Genomic DNA, 20,629 nt, shown 5'->3' on the forward strand with positions numbered 1-20,629 from the left:
ACTAAAGCATATTGGACTTTTCCTGCCTGGATTTTATTGGAACCAAGGTTATACCAGTGATCTGAATTATATATTAGCTGTTCACATCTTCATGAAATCTCTCAATATGACAAATTTGAAAGGGAATGATTATGCGAGGTCTGTTCAGAATAGTAGAGCCACAACAGGAAATGTGAATTGCCTTTTTGACATTTATCCATAAGTTAATTACTCAGCTATTCATGCCTAAGTGGAAATTGTTGAATTTTCTTCATATGTTAGTTATTGATCAAAATCATAGTACTATTTAGATACACATCATTCGGGCATTATTTTCTTATGTGGGGTATACCTCCAGAAGTAAAATATGAGCTTCCAGGGTAATTGAAAAACCACTACATTTTATAATTATCAGATAAAGTCTAAGGCGATAAATATGGTCTTTAAAAACACCTGGGAAACCATTATTTCTGAAAATAAATTGTAAACTAAGCATGATTTTATTTTGCAGGACTTTGAAGCTGTAAATCAGTTTATGCTTGCCTCTATTCATTTAATTTATTGTTGCCTCACTTCCCTATTTCCAAGGAAGTGATAATAATAATCCCCTGTATCTCATAGGGGCTATTATGAGCATAAATGGCATAATATATGCGAACATGTTTTGGGCTACTTGATGAGGTATAGAGAGACTTGGGTCACTGGGAAATATTAACAGTGTAGAAGAAGTGGTCGACAAGCCTTTACATATATAAATGTGGTTAGTATTAATTGCTGTTGAGGAGCTATAGAATGAATATATAATAAGATTTTTATCCTTTCATATAAATAAAATTTCATAGATACATTCAATATATTGTCAAAAAAAGGAATCCATGATTTACTACATCCTCTGATTCAGATGATTCAAAATAAATGTTATTGATTTTTTTCCTCTCGAGTTCATTATTTTTGATCACTCCAGTAAGTCCTCAAGGACCAGCATTCACAGCATTTTTTTCTGGGCTGTTGAACGTAAACTCAGAAATACACCCAGACCTTTTTACATGTGTTAGAAATATAAACAGTAAATCCAATGGCTATGCAGAGTTAACAAGTTGTATTCTTCACATTAATTCCTAAAAGACATTGTGTTATCTTCCAGCTTAATTGCGCTATTTTCAATCCACAGTTTTACCCATAAAAAGAGATGAATAACAATACAAGTTATCAGAAACAACAGATAATCCATTGATGCCTCTGGCAGAAAAAACAGTTGTGTACAATGGGGACAGTTGTGGGTATTTGTCAAAATGTGGCTGTAAATGTGCTGGATTTCTTTTTTCTTGGCTTCAATATTTTATTGGAGAGGGGTCTCAGCTGGGTTCTCCAATCCCTCAGCTGAATTGTGGTTATTCATGGGTTCAAGGTCATCAATAATCAAAAGATGAATGCAGATTAATATAGGGAATTGAATTTAATTCTCATTACTCTGGAGAAATAGCATGGGGAATGGATGCTATGCCTGCTTGTCTAATAGATCCCTTCTGTGCTCCCAAGGCACCTTGCCTACAGAAATATTTTCACTTGGATATATAAATAAGCCAGGCAAAGTCATGTATCCTTTAAAAGACCAAAAGCATCGATTGTGCATTTTTATTCCCAGCAGCTAGAATAGTGGCTGAAATGAAATAGATTCAGTATACAACACGTTTATATGGATGAATGGATGTCTTGAAAAAAAAAAAAATGACTCATTAACAATTTTAGATCTCAACTTGGAAAAAATACTATTCTTGTATTTTGAAGTCAGATAAAATTGAGACCTGGAAAGAAACTTGGGAGAAAAGGGTAGAATTCAAATAGTCCTTTAAAGCACAGATGCTTTGTTGGGGAAAAAAGACATTCCTAGGCTCTTCAGTTACACATAAACAAAGCAAGTTCTCTGCCTCCTGTTTTTTGTTCCAAAAGGAAACTGGGGCAATTATTTGGATCTTTTAAATCAGAGCTCTGTTTCTTGTTCTTTCCTTTGGCCAAAACCCACCTCTCTCTCTCTCTCTGTTTTGTTTTGTTTTGTCTTGAGTATGCTTAAAACAGGATGCCCTGCAAAGGCAAAGTAGTTGCCTTTATAAAGAGTATGTATTGTTCTTTGGGAAGTTACTCATAAACTAAAAAGAGGTGAGTGAGTCTCCGTCACTTGAGGTAAGGCGTATCTGATCTTTAACCAAGAAGTAAATGATGCGTCCAGCCCCTTCCAGGGATCCACATATCACAAACCCTCATCGGGAAAGGCTCCACATCTCTTGCCCTGTGTGTTGGTGTCTTGGAAACAAAGGCAACTGTTGTTAGTAGGTGTTGGTAGTAGATTTCCATGCTGTGCTGCTGCTGAAGTTTGAGGCAGACATAGTAGTTCCAAAGATAGGGATGATTTAAGTGGTGAAGAATGGCAGAAGGTGGAAGAAAAGACAAGCTAACCAAGTTCTCATATTCCTTCTCTTAGGTATGCAAACAGTAAGATTTCTTTGAAAATCTCTTAGTAAGATTTCATTGAAATTTCAAAAAGTAGTTAAATGTTTTATTTTACTTTATTTAAATGAATTAAAAGACTCATAAAATACATGATTCAAGTTAATAATGTCAAAGGCAAGCTCAGGAAACAGTACTAAATTCAAGAATTAGGGCCAAACACCCAGAATTGCTTTTTGTGCTAATGTGTGAGCCCACTGGAAACTACTGAAAACAAATAAGCGAACAAAAACAAACGAACAAACAAATGTGACTTCAACTAGGCCAACAGTGTAAAAATGTTTTGAAATATTTGGTGAAATAAATGCCAAATCCCACCCTATAACCACTCTCGGACTCCCTGTGAAAATGTCTATTACATGGTGTTAAAATAAGCCACACTAAGGAAGTGCAGGAAAACGAGACATGATGGGTGAAATTAGACATGATGGGTGAAACCAGACCCTGAACTCTAAAAGTGCTGAGAAAAGGGCATGCTTGAATCTTGCTCTGTTTGGGGAGAGATTCATAAAACTTCTGTATTTCATATGTTATCCAAATATTACACCAAGATATTACATTTATTATCTTGTTAAATGAAATGAGTTAGTTCACACATTCCCTCAGAAAGCCAAATTATGAAGAATTTGTCTTAAGCAAAGGACTCTTCTATCTTCTTTGACCAATTCTGTAATAGGTCTGAGAATCTCATGGATTATGGACAAATGTGGAGTTGGACCCTTGAAATGGTATCAAATCTTTAGATTGTGATGGTCATTTGAGATTTCAATGTTTATCATTATTTTAAGAATCTGTCCTTTTTTTACAGGTAATGTTCAAAATTGTTGTGCTGCACAAAATAAATTGCAGAAAATATTCATCTTCTATCCAAAAGCTCCACTGGGATTAAGGTCAGTAAGTAGAAAAGGTATTAAAATATTAAACAATCTTTTAAATACCAACAACAAAAGAATGAATTATGGTCTTTGACCTGAAATGAAAACAGTTTTAATCTTGTGCTACTTACAATGGTGTGGTATGAACTCTTGCTTGACACTGAATGTTAGAAAGCACCTAAATATGTAAACAAATCAAAGGTTGGATGCTTCGATTTTAGACAGTCTAAAACACACTATTTCAAAATTTAGAGGGAATAGGCATTTAATTAAAAAAAAAAACTACACATGCAGTTTTTTATGCAAATAAGGTATGAAGAAATTAAGGAATTGAAAATATTTGTGTAACTATAAAGGAGAAGATCCATATACAAATAATACTGAAACTAATGTCTACAGATACTATTGTCTAGCTATTATAAATTCAAAGTATGGTCTTGATGGGATAGGGTTGAGCAAACTGAGGCATATACTGTGACTTTAAATTTTCTTTATCTTAGCATTAAAAGAAGTCAAAGAAACATGTATTGTTCTAGATGTTGCCTTATGAAATGGTAAAAATTTGATATGGGTAATACAAAATTATATAATTAAATTAAGTATTTTAATAGCTTCTACTAAGTGTAAATTTTTCAAATATTACCCCCAATACAATCTTCAAACACTCTATAATTCCAACTAGTATATTATCAATTTATAAACAATTCTGATTTTTTCCAAATTGAAGTTATTAAAGCAAATAAATCCTATTGAAGCACTGTGATGATTTGACAAAGGTCTAATTTGGCATTACTACCAGTAGGGTACAAATAATTTAAAAACCTTGATTATAACAATAAAATGAGTAATTCTACTGACATGGAAGCTAGAAACTTGTGATATGAAATAAATATTTAATAATTTATTATTTATTTTGCCTTATTATTCATCCAAATACTTTGCTCCTTTCAATAGAATAACCACGCATGTGTCATATTTAAGTTTGTTCATTTTTGATATATTGCTGACTTTCTGTAATAGAAATTATCAAAGCTTAGTGCATATTTTTCAATGGGTTCATCATGAAGGGATGCTTGTCAAGGTAAAGAGAAGGACAGGGTTTCATTTAATAGCCTGTAACTTTTATGACTTTTTGTAACTTTTTAAAATATTTAATCTTATTGTGTATGGACTTACATTTATCATGTCTTCGTGGCCTCACAAATGTTAGGTGTAATTCTGATGGTGAGTCTTGCTCTGAAGCAAGTGGACATTTCTATTTGTACTAATCTTGTGAAGAAGCCAGAGTATCAAAGTATAATTTTCTACAAGTTAAAAATATAACTCATAAAAAACATTAAAGTAAGCTCATATCAAAAACATTCACGAGAGACTAAGCCAAGGGTTAAACTCATTCAATGGAGTACAGGAAGGATCAAAGTGTGCGTAGACACAGAAAGAAAAAAATGCTGAAATGGCATTGCTAAATTAAATACAAAACTGTTTAATATCCTCCAGGGCCATAAAACATAACCTTTGGGGTTATCTTTTCTATCAGGCAGAAATCATTTGTATCTTAACTGAGCAAAAATCATTTGCAATTTAACAGTCTTCTAAAGGTTACATCTAACTGCACAGAGTCTGGAACTTTATCAATAGTAAATAGTAAATCAAACAAAACTGAATCTTCTTAGACAATCAAATAAGCTTCGAGTAGACCCATTAGTGTTCTAGTAAATCACGGACAAGACAAAAAGTCATCCTTTGCATCCCCCATTTTGAATACTTTTTCTTGATAAGGGAAAGGAAATAAAATCTGGGAAATTCAGCCTTAAATTGGGGTGAGAGAGGGACTCTTTAACTGGAGGTTGGGCGGTGGACCAGGACCCTGATGAATACATTTAGACTCCAAAACATGCTCTGTGGTAATTGTAACTTGGCCTTGGCCCTTTAGAGGCAGGTAGGAAACAAAGCTCGGAGGTGCCCTGTGCACTGGGACTCTTCAAGATGGGCCCATACTGGTGCACTCCAGTGTGGTGCACGCCTTATTTTATTGTCATTGTAATTGTATTTTATTGTAATTGTAACTTATTCTGTGTTTTGCTAACATTTCTGTATCTCCAGCCTTCAGTAAAATCCAGCCAAGTGATAGCCTCATCTTCAGCTGTGTTGTAGGAACTTAAATGGTGGGTCTGTTCCATGACTGGGTCAGCTACTCATGTTAAGCATGGAGAAAAAGGGGAGGGGCAGTGTTTTCCTGAACGAAGCCAGTAGAGTGGTACCAGCAGTGGTTCAAGGCAAAAACTTCATAACTAATACTGTGCATTAAGTCCTTTTGCACTTCAGGTATCTAGTGGTTTCTGTTTTCCTGACAGATAGACATAGTTCTTATTATTTGATTATATTATTTCTATTATTAATGTCAGTTATAGTATTAGTAAATGTTCCTCTGAAACATTATCTAGGAACCACTAAATTTAACAATATAACATTCCTCCCTGACTTTTCCAATGCACTGCTCTAGTCCTTTTCCCCACAGACTTCATCCTTGACCCAGAAGCAAATATATAATGAATGATCAATAGTTATATGAACCGGTGTCTCATTTAAATACTCCACTATGGGTTTATATCTATCATCGATCAATGGTTTAATGGGTGGAAAGATTTATTTCATTTGACACCAGTCTAAGAATGATCATTGGTATTTTGGAGAACAGATTTTGAACAATTAGAAAAATGTGTAATCAATAATAAGAGAGTTCTTATGTCCCACATAAAGCAAACGTGTCAAGAAATATTGTATGACTTACCTTTAATACATTATCTTTCTCCAGCTCTCTATCGATTACCTGTGACTTACAACAGTTTGAAGGAGAAAATAGATACCACATAGGTAACCTTGTTTCACGGCTGAAACAAGTTTATTTCCAGTAGCCAGACTGCCTTGGTGAGAGGAGCTTGGACCAATGGATTTAGCATCCAGAATTATAAATTTATAGAAAAATGTGGGACTGTGAGGGCTTAACGCTAAGGAATAATATGTAAATATTATTTAGAAAAGATAGATAAACAGATGTGGGGTGAAATTATCTGGTTCAGCAATGCACTTAAAGTGTTCTAAGAGATCAGTCTGGCTCACCTTAAGGTCTCTTCATTTTTCGTTGGTTCTCATTCTTCTCTTTCTTCGAGGACTTAATTCTATCGCAACATTGTCATATCTGCCTTTCCTCATTGTCTTCTCATGTTAGAGTCTGTAAAAGACCGTCATTCAGTTGTCACTTCCACCTGCTTGTTTTTGCCGGCAAACAAAGGCCCCCTATTACGCACTAACTGTGTGAGCTGGAAAAATGTCTTTACTTTGAAAGTCTCTTGCCAACAGCATATTTCAGCAAACTGTTTCCTTGGCTAGGTTGATGTCTTGACTAATAATCTGGAGTTTATAACCATAAACATGCGACCCAACATAAATAAGACTGATATCCAGGCAAGACACGAAGACCCAGCATTTTTACAGTTATAGCACTTGTGACTGTGTCTGAGAATTCTATCCATGAAACTGTCTACTACTTTCTGAAAGCTGAAAAAAGAAAATACAAAGAACTGCTGGAATGTAATTTGAAGAGTTATTGACTAGAAGACATTAGGGTGAAATACAATTAACACTGGCTGTATAACGAGACCACCTGAGCTCAATCCTGGCTCCTTTATTCTTTCTTTTAAAGATTATATTTATTTATTTGAGAGAGAGAATGAGCAGTTGGTGGGGGAGGCAGAGGGAGAGAGAGAGAAGGAGTGCGCAAGTGCACAAGCAAGGGGAGCAGCAGGCAGAGGGGTAAGCGGGCTCCCTGCTGAGCAGAAAGCTCTATGCAGAACTAGATCCTAGGATTCTGGGATCATGACCTGAGCTGAAGGCAGATGCTTATTGGACTGAGACACCTGGACACCCCTCCCCCACTCCTTTATTCTAAGGATTATTTCCTTTAATTCATCTCTCTCTCTCTCTCTCTCTCATTCCATCCTTCTCTCTGTCAGTCTCTTTCACACACACATACACATACACATGCACATGCCACACATCTGGCTTCTATCAGGGCTCAGACAGCTATGACTTGCAGACCAAATTCAGCCTACCACCTATTTTTTTAAATAAAGCTTTATTGGAAAACAACCATATCCATTTGTTTACATTTTTATCTATGGCTGCTTTTTTGCTTCAGAAGCAATTTAGGAGTTGTGACGGAGATCATATGGTGGCAAAGTCTAAAATATTTACTATCTGAAAAAAATAAAAATAAAAATAAAAATAAAATATTTACTATCTGGATCTTTACAGAAAACATTTGCCAATCTCTGGCTTAGATTATAGCAGAATATATATATATATATATATATATATATATATATATATATATGTCTTTTCCGTTTTAGGTTGAAAAAATATGACAGAACACTTAATGCCTAGGTCTTGGTTTCTAAACCATTCTCCAGTAAAAAGAAGCAGGGCTCCTCAGAGAAATGGTTTATTCTATGGCTGGAGCAGGAAATACATGGGGTGTGAGCCCAGAGCATCTCATAGTGCCAAAAAATAAAGAAATGGTAGAAAAAAAAAAGCAAAATAAACATTAATAGGGGCATGTCAAAGAGACAAGTAAAGGTACTCTGGATGATGAAAGCTGAAACATTTGAGTAAATAAATAAATAAATAAATGGTCTTGGATTATAACTCAAGGTCTAAAATAAATCTCCATGAGTTCATACTAATATAAATAGATGACTGAAGAAATAAATAACGGAGAAAAATAGAAACATCTCCAGTAGGAAGAATTTTAAATAATTTATGTAGCTACTCTGCCCTCAAGGAGGTGAAACGTAACTAACAGTCCATTTCATAAGTGTGGCTGTGCTAGTGACTTCCTTTGAAGAGTACAGTACAGAAAAAGGAAAAAAAGAGTTACTTGGCAGGAGGGAAACCTGACAAGCACTACTGAAGCCAGGTGATCAAGGTCAACATCGACAAGTGAGTAAGTCAGATTGGTAGCATGTACCCTTGATATGATGGGATGAGAACGGTACTTTGCCTCAGTGGTCTTCTACAAAAATATATAACCCACGTCTAATCATGAAAAAAATCCCAACTGAGAGGCATTCCAAAAGTATCTGACCAGTACTCTTCAAAATTCTTGAGGTCATCAAAAACAAGGGGAAATTTGAGAAATTTTCATAGCCACCAGGAATCCAAGACTACGTAACTACTAAATGTAATGTCATTTCCTGGATGGAATTCTGGAACAAAAGCGAACATAGGTAAAAACTAAGGAAATCTGAATAAACTATGGAATTCAGTTAATGATAAAGTATCAATATTGCTGTTGTATCAATTGTAGCAATATATCATATTAATATATTAATATGGGACACCGGTTTGGGATAAAGAGAACTCTCTGTCCTATTTTTATATTTTCTGTAAATCTAAAACTATTCTAAAGGAAAAATTTTATTTAATGATTTGTGAGGAAACACTTGAAAAGTTATTATATTTGATGGTCATATCTTACACATTTAGGTATAGAAATTATTCCATCATATGTATCTAACAAAGAGAATAAAACGAATAAAAAAGTTCCAAATATTGTTATTCTCTTGTAGTTATTTACTGTACTGAAATGTTTACTTGAAAATTTTTGCAGCTTTTGCATTTGTACTAATGGGCTCTGATCCTAAAAATACTAGAAAAATAAGAAACTCTATTTCGAGTAGAAAAGACAAAAATAGCAGGAAATAAGAGTCATGCTCTGAAATATAATAAAGTCATTCAGAGGTTCTATGTCATCACAGAATAAAAATGAGAAAAGGATGCAGTTAAAGGGTAAAATCTACTGGGGATATGTTTAATTCAAGCATTGTATTTTGGAAACTACCCAAAAGCAGTAAGAGATTTAGCACAACGTCTGGGAAATTAGAGAGAGCAGTACGATAGAATGGCAGTTCATTTGTACCTTTGAGGAAAAAAAATCAGCATAAGAAGAAAGAAAACAAGTTTTCCTACATTTAGAGAAAAAATACTGTAAGCTATATACATATTTCCCAAAGAAAATACTATTTTCAATAACAAATGTACAGCCTATATGCAAGGGCATATTTTTTTAACCAGGAATAAATTCAAAATTGACACAGTTCATTCTAGAGATGGCTAGAGTTAGAATGCTTTAAAAAGTTGAGAAAAAAAAAATCCAAAGCCATCTTCTGAAGCATTTTAAATGATGACAACATGATTAGTTTTAAAATGATGATTCTAGGGGCGCCTGGGTGGCTCAGTGGGTTAAGCCTCTGCCTTCGGCTCAGGTCATGATCTCAGGGTCCTGGGATCGAGTCCCGCATCGGGCTCTCTGCTCAGCAGGGGGCCTGCTTCCCTTCCTCTCTCTGCCTGCCTCTCTGCCTGCTTGTGATCTCTCTCTGTCAATTAAATAAATAAAATCTTTTAAAAAAATGATGATTCTAAGTCAAATGAAGTCACACTGGCAAACTTTCTGGAAGAGAAACCAGGTATTTCTGAAGGTCATTTTGGAATAAGGTATAATGGATACCCTGGGCTTCTGATGCTAGAAGCAAATGGACAGACCCTGAGTCCATCCTCAGGAAATGTCTTTTTCAACCTATTCAAATGTAAGGAAGTAATGTAACATTTTAGAAGACTGTGATATTCCCTTCCAAAGAACATACTATTGTGAATATAGTTAACCATAAATCAGTGGTTTCCGTGGCTTTCTCTGCTGTAACAGAAAAACATTTAGAATCATCCCACCTTTACCTAGAAAGTAAGATAAAACAAATAGTCCTCAACAAGTCAAGGTAATAAAGCAATTTAATTTATCAATTCCATGACATTAGATTGGAGAATATCTGTTAAATTGAATATAGTTATTAGCTATTGGTATTCTAGGTTGATACTTAAATATAGAAAAATCATACAATGTGCTATCAGGAACTTAATTGTCAAAATAATTGTCAAAATCTGAGTATACAGGTGAACTTCAGATTGAGCATACAAATTTTTTTTTAAAGATTTTATTTATTTTATTTGACAGACAGAGATTACAAGTAGGCAGAGAGGCAGACAGAGAGAGAGGGGAGGAAGCAGGCTCCCTGCTGAGCAAAACCCGATGCGGGGCTCGATCCCAGGACCCTGGGATCATGACCTGAGCCAAAGGCAGAGGCTTTAACCCACTGAGCCACCCAGGCGCCCTGAGCATACAAATTTTATACATGTTTAATTTAGCCTGATGTCTATATAGTTTGTTGCTGTTTTTTAAGGCAACTAATATTTCAATGAAGAGTAAAACACCAAAGGTGAAACAGACAGACAGATCCCTTTGACTGCTCGGTAGTTACATTGTTTAACATGAAGAGTAGGAATTAATTTTGCTTATTCCAGGATAGCCTCAGCATAGATTAATCAAGGTTCATTTATTTAACAAATGTTTACTGAGCACAAAATTAGCATCATGGATACAATTACAAGTAATATTAAAAAGGGTCTCTGTCTTCGTGGAGCCTATAATCCAATAGAAGAGACAGGTACTAATTAAATAATCACATAAACAAGTGTGAAACTGCTCTTGTAATAACTGATAGGAAGGACAAGTACATGGTGCTATGTGGCACAGTCAGAGAATTGGAAAAATCTCTGAAAGTCACACTTGAGATCCGATTTAAAAAGTAAATAAAAGTTCACTAGAACAAGAGAAGAGGGGTATTGCGCAGGTAGAGGGAAGGAATATGTACTACATTCTGATGAAAGTTAGTGTGGGCCATGAAGGAGCTTTGGAGATCATGGTAAGAATGTCTGCTTTATCTTAAGAGAGTAGGAAAGCATTACATTTTAACGAAAATGGGATAGCTGTTTTTGCCCTTAAAAGATGCCATGCTATCTAATATGTGGATAGATGATGAAATGGAGTTGACCCAGATTCAGGTACATTTGTTAAAGGGTTATTATAGTATCTGGGAGTCTGTTTCTGAGCACCTGAGCCCATGATACTTTCCCTGGAGATTCTAACAAGTGGATAGATTCAAGTACCATTTAGGAAATAATATGCACTGGACTTGGTGATAGATGGAATATGGGCCGGGAGATAAAAGAGAGAAAAAGAAACAAGTATAAAGATTAGCCTCTAGATTTCTGGCTAGTGCGGTTTGATGGGTATTGGAACTACTCTTTGAGATAGACTGCAGAAGAAGATTATTAAAGAGGAAAGATGATATTAAACACAATGAGTTCATTTGGGATGTTGACTTTAAGATACCACTGGAACAGACACGAAGGGATGACCACAGTGGCACTTCCTGAATGGCGAAATAAGGATCTCTGAAAATCTGTATAAAAACAATGAGAACACTGGCAGTAATTCTCAGAATCAATTTGTTTAACACTCTGGGGAATTAGCCAAAGGCTTACAACAATTATGAAGCTTAGAAAAATGGCTAAATCACAACGAAAACAATGAGCTCTGTGGCATTTTAACTTGCCTTACTCCAGTCATCCACTGGGGGATTTGAAAAGGTCCAACATATTCCTTGAAATCCAGAAGAACATGCCCAGACGCGAGGTTGCACATATGCCCAGGAATGACTTTTGAGAAGGCTCTGATCACTCCCCTTTGGCTGTTAATGATGCTCTGCCCAAGAAAAAAGTAAAGACTAAGGCAGAGTTTTAACTGTGTGAGGAGGCATTGTAGACATAGCCTAACACACAGAGCCCATCAGTAAAGACTCATTGGTTCGAGGCTTTTAAGGAAATACCTGTCTGATCATTAGCTGATCACTAAGTTAGTCGAGAAGAATCTTCTTCGGCGACACACAACAAAGAACACAGGTTGAATTAGTTTAAGTAAGTCACTAAACAAACAACTTTTTTGGTGGAATTGTAAAGTGGTGCAGCCATTTTGGAAAACATCTTGGCAGTTCCTAAAATTCTTAAACAAAGCATTACAATAAGATCCAGCAATTTGACTCCTAGATCTATGTCCAAGGGAAATGAAAATCTGTTTACACAAAAATTCATACATAAATGTTCATAGCAACATTATTTATAATAGCAAAAAAGTGTAAACAACATAAATATCCATCAACTGGAAAATGGATAAAAAATATGGCCGTATCTATAAAAGGGAATATTATTTGTCCATAAAAGGGAAGAAGCATTGATACATGCTGCAACAGGGATAAATCTTGACACATCACGGAATGTGCAAAACCAGACACCAAAGGTCACATGTTGTAGAGCTTCTTTATATACTAAATTTCCAGAACAGGTAAATCTAGAGAGAGGAAAGACTGGTAGCTTCTAGGGGCATAGGCCTAGTGGGAATAGGGACTCACTGTTTCTGAATGTGGTATTTTCTTTTGGGGTGATGAAAATACTCTGAAATTATATAGTGGTGATGGCTGTACAAATGTGTGAATATATTTAATTGTATGCTTCAAGTGGATGAATTTAGTAACAGGTACATTATAATGCCATAAAGTTGTCACAAAAAATTAAAAGGATGGAGTAATAAATTTCAGTATTTGGTGTTTAGAGGAAATATGATAACTTTGGATGCAAGTTATAGAGTTTTCTTTAAAATCTTGGTGTGTGAATAAATGGACAGTTTCATAATTGTCTTAGTCCATTTAGGCTGCTATCACAGAATCCTAAAGACAAAATCTATTTCTCACTCTTCTGGAATCTGGGAAGTTCAAGATCAAGGCCCCAACAGATTGTATGAAGGCCTGCTTCTTGGTTCTTGTGCCTATGTCCTCATTTGGTGGAAGGGCCAAAGGAGATCTCTGCGGTCTCTTTTATAAGGGCACTAATCTCATTCATGAGAACCCATCCTCATGACCAGATCAACTCCCAAAGGCTACACATCCCAATGCCACCACACTGGGGGTTAGGATTTAAACAGGTGAACTTTGGGGAGACACGTTCAGTCCATGGCAATAATGAGGTTATAGAGTACAATTTTTAAAAAGAATATAACAAATAAAATAGGGGAGACAAGGGGCCCAGGGACTCGACAAGGAAGTGATGTTCTCCAAGAAAACATCTTAAAGACATTACATATATGTCTCTGATTTACATTGCCTTAAAGCTATCATGTTAGAGAACATAAATATGTCAAAAGTTACTTTGAAACCAGGCAAGAAGTATTATTAAGATAAAAGGAGCTCACTAAGGAGATTAAAGCATATGGTCCTTTGCTGTTTCTTAAACTTCCAAACTTTTCAAAGGCATGTGGATCCTAGAACAAAGCATAAAAACAGAGCCAAAACTAAAAGAAGCCATTCACAGTAATTGAAATAGCCAAATGTAAAATGCAAATTGTTTTTAAGGCACTGGTGTTGTGCTTTGAGAATGCTTCAAGGTTTTTCAAGAGAAACTGGAGATGGGCACAGTTTATATGTATAAAGAAAAGAGATTTAAATGAAAAAAGAAACAACATTCCTTTCCATGTACGTGGTACGTTCAAACCACTACTCAGTTCTGAGGGCCAATTATACAGATATATATGAAAAGCTAGAAGAAAACATTTTGAGTGTGTTCTTTTTAGGAGAAATACGCTGTAATTATAAATCCATCTCACACTGGTCCTCATTGTCTAATATAATTACAGCACTTCTATCTGCTTTGTCCACATTATTCAGAGTCATGTTCATATCAATACTATTCCTAACATGCTGGTATTTAAACAGCTGTCATCCTTGAATATTAATATGAGAACCATCAACGAGGAAGACTGGGAAATTGATAGGTGAATTCGCTTTCATGCAGTAAATGAAAAGCTGATATGGTCCAGGGTAGGTCTTTAAAAGTAGTTTTTTGAGAGGTGGCAATAGGACAGAGAGAAAGAAAGGTGGCTTTTGAAATCAAGCTCATGAGGGCATGTGGTTATATTCCTTAGCCTATTGACCTTCTTTTTTTTTTTTTTTTTAAAGATTTTATTTATTTATTTGACAGAGAGAGATCACAGTAGACAGAGAGGCAGGCAGAGAGAGAGAGAAAGGGAAGCAGGCTCCCTGTTGAGCAGGGAGCCCGATGCAGGACTCAATCCCAGGACCCTGAGATCATGACCTGAGCCAAAGGCAGCGGCTTAACACACTGAGCCACCCAGGCGCCCCTGTGTATTGACTTTCTTATCTTAAATAGAGAATAGTATCTTCTTCAGAAAGATACAGGAAATATTAAACAAAATGATGTTCATTAATATTTTGTATGTCCCTGGAATGAAATAAGCTTTCAATCACCATAGCTATCATTGTATCAATTATTATTGAATCTTATTTTACATCATAAGCAACAAAAAGCATCAGAAAAAAAGTGATATTGTTGTGACATTATATCATGTCCAAATATTAATAAATAATTGTCATGGTTCTTGGCCGACACAGATTCATATCCTAGGAACTTGGTTCATGTTCACGTGAGAAAAGATGATGAACACATAATAATTTCTACTTAAATGTGGCACAAAAGTACTGTTTATAAAACAGTATGTTCCTCCTTTTGCAATTAAAAAAAAAGACGAAATTCCTCTTGAATGAGAAATCATGTAACAACTGGTAGAATGAGAAAAATGAACAAGAAACATCAAGCTCTTTTGAACCTTCTCTCTTTCCCAGAAGAAAAATAGAATGGGGGGGATGATTATCTTTTCATATGACTATATTTGCCACTCAAATAGGAATAGCATTCGAATGCTGACAAGTATTTCATAGTTAAAGAGGATGTACTCCGGTCTTGCTATGCTACAAAGGAAAGATAGCTACAAGGTTGTGCCAGTGGCATAGATTACAGCAAATTGTTGTTAAGAAATTTTCATTCTTCGCTTCCAGCTCATAGGTGTCATGAAATCAGAATGTCTTATCTACCCATTAGTCTCCTAAGTGCACTATGCAATCTCTGGTATGCTACAATATTGAATAAATGTTGGTTCAATGAATGAGACATTCTGACTGGGTATGCTGGAAACACAGCTGTCACCACGTTTCAGTAGGAAGGGAGAATAGTATGCCCTTTTACTGGCAGAAGCAAGGGCTCTTCCATATCTGATTGCTCTACCATGCGAAAGCTTGATGGAGGTAATGCTGACAAAAGGGTAGAAGTTTAAGTACCTAGAGTTACAGAAGGTTTGTGTGCGTGCGCGCATGCACGCACAGGGTGGCTAATGGATCCCGGGGGCTTTAAGACAGAAAGCCTAAAGAAACCGTTCCTTTGGGGAATTCTAGCTGGGGTTGGATATGCTATTGAAACTTGGTGAGATACAGAAAGATGGGAGGATTTCTGGCCAAGAAGCTGAAAACATTTTAAGGAGAGGAGTGAATTGGAAGATCTTAGTGCAATAGAATTACATTATAGGTGCTTTTGGGGTGGATTTAGAACCTAACCCTTATTTAATGGCATTTAATGCCTAAGAGCATGAGCCTGATTCCTGTTCAGGGCCTCCAAAGGCACTGACAGACTGGAAAGAGAGATGCAGGCAATCAAGGTCAGCTCCATATTTTTTCCAAGAATAGCATGCATGTCCACCTGCTCACGCAAGATTTAGATTAAAACCCAGTAAGCATTCCCTACTGTGTGCAGGTGACATTTTATCTTGTTACCTCCTCCCAGGAAACAATTTATTTATATTCATTAGGTCTGCAGAGGCTGATTTATTAAAACAGAATGGAGTAAATCCTTCAGGCAAACAGAAACATTTTATAATTCTCATCCATCATTTGTTCTCTATTAGGATTTTTATAGTTATCAAGTTGGGAGGAATAGTGCACACACTTATGGCAGGCCTGACGCTGTAGCAAACAGTTGACACAGCTGATCTCCTTTGATCTTCACAACAACCTATTCCATAGTTACAATTATAATCCAAATGTTACAGATGTGGAAACAAAGCAAGAGATATTGTCAATTAGCCAAGGTCACACAGGTACTCAGCGATGGCTCTAGGATTCAAAGTCTGTGAGCTGGTTTCAAAGCAGGGACTCTAAAACTCTGGGCCACACCGTCACCATCACGGTGCACTGAGTCACTCATACTTAGGAAGTAGAGAACCAGGCCAATAAGGTTTCAATGTTTGTTCTAAGTTTAATATAGTACCCCTTAGATTTTAATGTGTTTAAGAATTATTGTGTAAGAGCCTATACCCCAAATCAAATTGTATAGATGATATAAGGGAATTCAAGGCAAGTGTTGCCTCACTAGCTGACTTTAGAACTTAACCTTGAAGGGCACCTGAGTGGCTCAGGTAGTGATACAGGGGTCTCCAGATCGAGCCCCACATCGGGCTCTCTGCTCAGTAGGGAGTCTGCTTCTCCCTCTCTCTGCCTGCCTCTCTGCCTGCTTGTGATCCCTCTCTCTGTCAAATAAATAAATAAATAAAATCTTAAAAAATGTTTAAAAGAACTTAACCCTGAGAAGAATCAAGTTCACTGTCATGTGCAAACGCGATGGGAGTAGAAGCCAGCCTTCCCTCAGGTGCTTGGATGTGCCAACTGCAGGTAACTCTTCTATTCACTTGGGCTTTAGACCATTCGTTTGCCTGCTGTATTGCAGTTAGTATATGAAATGTAAAATATAAAATAAGTACCTAGAAATGTATTTTTATTAGTATTGCCTTTCCAGGAAGCCTTAATCACTCTCCATTTATTCATTCATTTTTTCCTTTCTACTGTCTCTCTCCCTTCTTTCTGTCTTTTCATAATGCGTTCAGTGCTAACTGTTAGGTATGTGGACCAAACAAAATAAAACATAATCCAAACATGTTCAGCTTATGCCCTTTAAACAAGTAAGGAACAACCATATTTCTCAGTAATGCCTTAGCTCTTAGAAACATGCCAAATATTAATCAATGGAATTGGGTATTTTGCCTACAACCATAGAAAAATCTAAGATGCCTAGAATTATGTCTTGATATTTACAGTTTATAACTCTAATAGATAAAATTCTGGGAAAAGGAGAGGATTGAAGAATCTCTTTTGAATTTGGTAAAAGCATTTGCTTGTCATCATGATAACATTCTTTAGTTGGTAGATAATAGAAATAATGTATTTAGCTCTCAAAAATGCCTGTGTTGGGGTCTGAGTGGATCAATAGGTCAAACATCTGCCTTCAGCTCAGGTCATGATTCCAGGGTCCTGGGATGGAGCCCTGCATTGGGCTCCCTGCTCAGTGGGGAGTCTGCATCTCCCTCTCCCTCTGCTTGCCACTCCCCCTGCTTGTGTTCTCTCTCTCTCTCTCTCTGTCAAATAAATAAATAAATAAATAAATAAGATATTTTTTAAAAAGTTCATTTGTTATGAACCGAAGAGACCAACTGCAGTTGTCTGTATTCTATTTTTATGTTTCCACATAATTTCTAAATGTTACAATAATACAAATAGAATTAGACAGTTTGATGCCCAAATGTTGTTCTGTCCAAATAAAAACTTATAAGTCATGAATAATACCAGAGTATGATTAAATGAATCCTTAGGAAGTAGAAAACCCAGGCCCATAATAAGATAAGGAAGCTCAACCTATGTCTCATTCTGAGGGAAACACATTGATATTCCCTCAATGCAATATAGTAATGCTCATCTGAGCAGATCTCCTTGTATAAGGATATTGTCAATTGTAGAGGACATCCCATTTAATTAGTTTACATTTTATAATGAAGTTTGGAAATCCAGGAAAATAAATGTATGACTCATGGTTTCCACATAGATAAAAGAAAAATTCAGGAAAATAAATGTATGACTCATGGTTCCCACACAGATAAAAGAAAAATCAAAATCACGGATAACCCTATGAACAATTAAATCAGCTTTTCTACCACAGAATACACTCAGTTTTGCAAAAATTAAGATAATTTTTTGTGATTATTTTTTATTCCAATGGGCATTATCTGACATAAAACATAAATTGAGAGGTAAGCAAGATAATGGCAGTTTTTTAAATAAAGATTTTATTTACTTATTTGAGAGAGAGAGAGAGCATGCAGGAGTTGGGGGAAGGGGCAGAAGGAGAGGAGGAAACAGACTTCCCGCTGAGCAAGGAGCCTCACCCTAGGATCATGATCTGAGGCAAAGGCATATATTTAACCTACTGAGCCACCCAGGCACCCTTGACAATTTTAAACGTATACATGATGACAAAGGCCTACAAATTTATTCTGAGTCTTTCACTAAACCAGCCAATAAGATTTGGAATCCAATGGATTGCTGTTTTCCAAAGATCCTTTTGAAAGGTGAAGACACAAAAGTTCACCGATTTTTTTTTAGTAATTTTTGCATTTAATAAGCACGACAATTTAGAGTTCGCAGAAGTTTTTATGTTTCTTTTAGCTACCTTCACTTCTTCAAGATTTGTGTAAATGCTTTCCAAACTGAACAATGGAATGTCTCAAAAGATAAACATTTGGAAATGAAATATTAAAATCAATAAAAAGGAAAAAGATAAAAGGGAACATAGAAGTGGAAAATTTGAAGAGTGGGAGCATGAAGAAAAGAACACATTAGTAAATGGGAAGAAAAATACAGACACTCTTTAATTTACATAAATATTAACTTTCTGAATTAGCAAAGCAGTTAAACAATGTTGATAGTAATCTGAAGTCTCACATTTAAAGACAATGTCAACTTGAAATTGATTACAATTAGGTAATAGTATCCTTAAAACATTATTGTAGTATAATCCAGATCTAAATCACATTGGAAAGATGAGGATTCAGAGAATATAAAAGCCAAATTACTGAAGCTGTATATTTAAAGTCAAAAGTTCTTTCCTAACATGGAAGGAATTTCTATAATCATTTAGTAGGTGGATCCCAAAGGACTAGAAAAATACTAAAAAAGAAAAATGACCTGTCAGATGATAATTAAAATTACCTGCAGGCTTAGCATTGGTGATATACCACAATCTTTAGAATGCCATGGAGACATCTAGTAAAATACCTCTTTCTTCACAAAATCTATTTTTCAAAAGGTTACTTGTTAATATTTTCCATGAAACTGAATTTCCAAGTCTATGCTGAAAATGAGTAGATGAATGGCATTTTCTTTATTTTTTAAATGTCTTGAAAGCCAACCTTATTGAGTGTATTTCTTCAATAACCCAAGGAGTTAAGGGAGGGGGAAAAAATCAGACATAGGATGTAAATAATCACAAGTGAAGAAAATCTAACAAGTATAGAGATGAAGGAAAATTGAGGGGCAGAACTATAAAAGCTACAATTTCATTTCCACTTTTTCTCCTGAATGATGTTGAATGCAACAATTAACCTGGCACTAACCTCCACCCACACTTCCCATTGACTCAATGGAGCTCTTCACAGAACTACAATTATGAGCTACATATAATGCAAAACTGTTAACTTGCTCATTTACCATCTCTCTTATTCTCTAAATATTTTATCTCATCTACTAACATGAAAGTTCCACTGACATCAAATGTAGATATTTTATATCTTAAGAGGTATAAAATTTATATACCTCCTATATGAAAATGAAAAATAAATCTTACATCTTTGCTTAAAATATGTCTTACACACATATGAACTTCTGTCTTCTATAACCACTAGTCTGAACAAGTGGCAATCACTATGTGCTAAGGCATTATGATGCTGAAAATCTACAGTAGGACTATTGTCCACATAAAGACTTGGAGTAAAGAGAGGAAGAGCTCTCCAAACTGATAATGTAATTTCTACAGGCTCAGTGACACGTTCCACTTTTTTCCCCAGGCTTCATTGCTAATTTAAAAATTGGTGTTAATAGTAAGTAAGACAGAAATGATATAAATGACTCAGTCTATGCACTGTCATTTAAATCTCTATAGTTTCCTCTTGCCTCACCCAGTTAGTTTTCTTCAAAACATTTCGACTGAATGAACATATCATTATTTCAAGACTCATCTTGGAATGAAGCGGTTTCCTCAGTAATTGCCTAAACCCTTCCCTAATGAATATCTTATCCTTAATACCTGTATTTTGTTTATATCTTATTCCCCATTAAATTTTCTCCCAATTTCATTATTGTTCTTTGCATACCACTTGTAGCTAAGACAAGCTACTACAATTAGTAGGGTTGGTGAGAGCACTTACAGTGGTATTTTAGAAAGATGTGAGGCTTTAAGAAATCTTGAGTCCTCTGAATTTCAAATATAGGTCCCTCCATACGTTTCCTTTGTAAACTAACAATGCGGCTGCAGCCAAAGTCAAAAGCTTTCAAAAAAGAATTTTTTTTCATGTCTGCCATGATGGACAATACAGAACG

At 35.7% G+C, this 20,629-nt stretch overlaps 1 long non-coding RNA gene across 2 annotated transcripts in view; it reads right to left on the minus strand.

The window, feature by feature from the left end:
- Window positions 1–20,629, minus strand: part of LOC309870485 — a 44,338-nt gene that overhangs the window by 12,267 nt on the left and 11,442 nt on the right. For both annotated transcript variants that reach the window (XR_014314610.1, XR_014314611.1), the window contains exon 2: window positions 6,480–6,591. This is a non-coding gene — a long non-coding RNA (uncharacterized lncRNA). The remainder of the gene's footprint in view (window positions 1–6,479; window positions 6,592–20,629) is intronic.

The sequence above is a fragment of the Mustela nivalis genome (genome assembly GCF_964662115.1).
Source record: "Mustela nivalis genome assembly, chromosome: 7".
NCBI lineage: Eukaryota > Metazoa > Chordata > Mammalia > Carnivora > Mustelidae > Mustela > Mustela nivalis.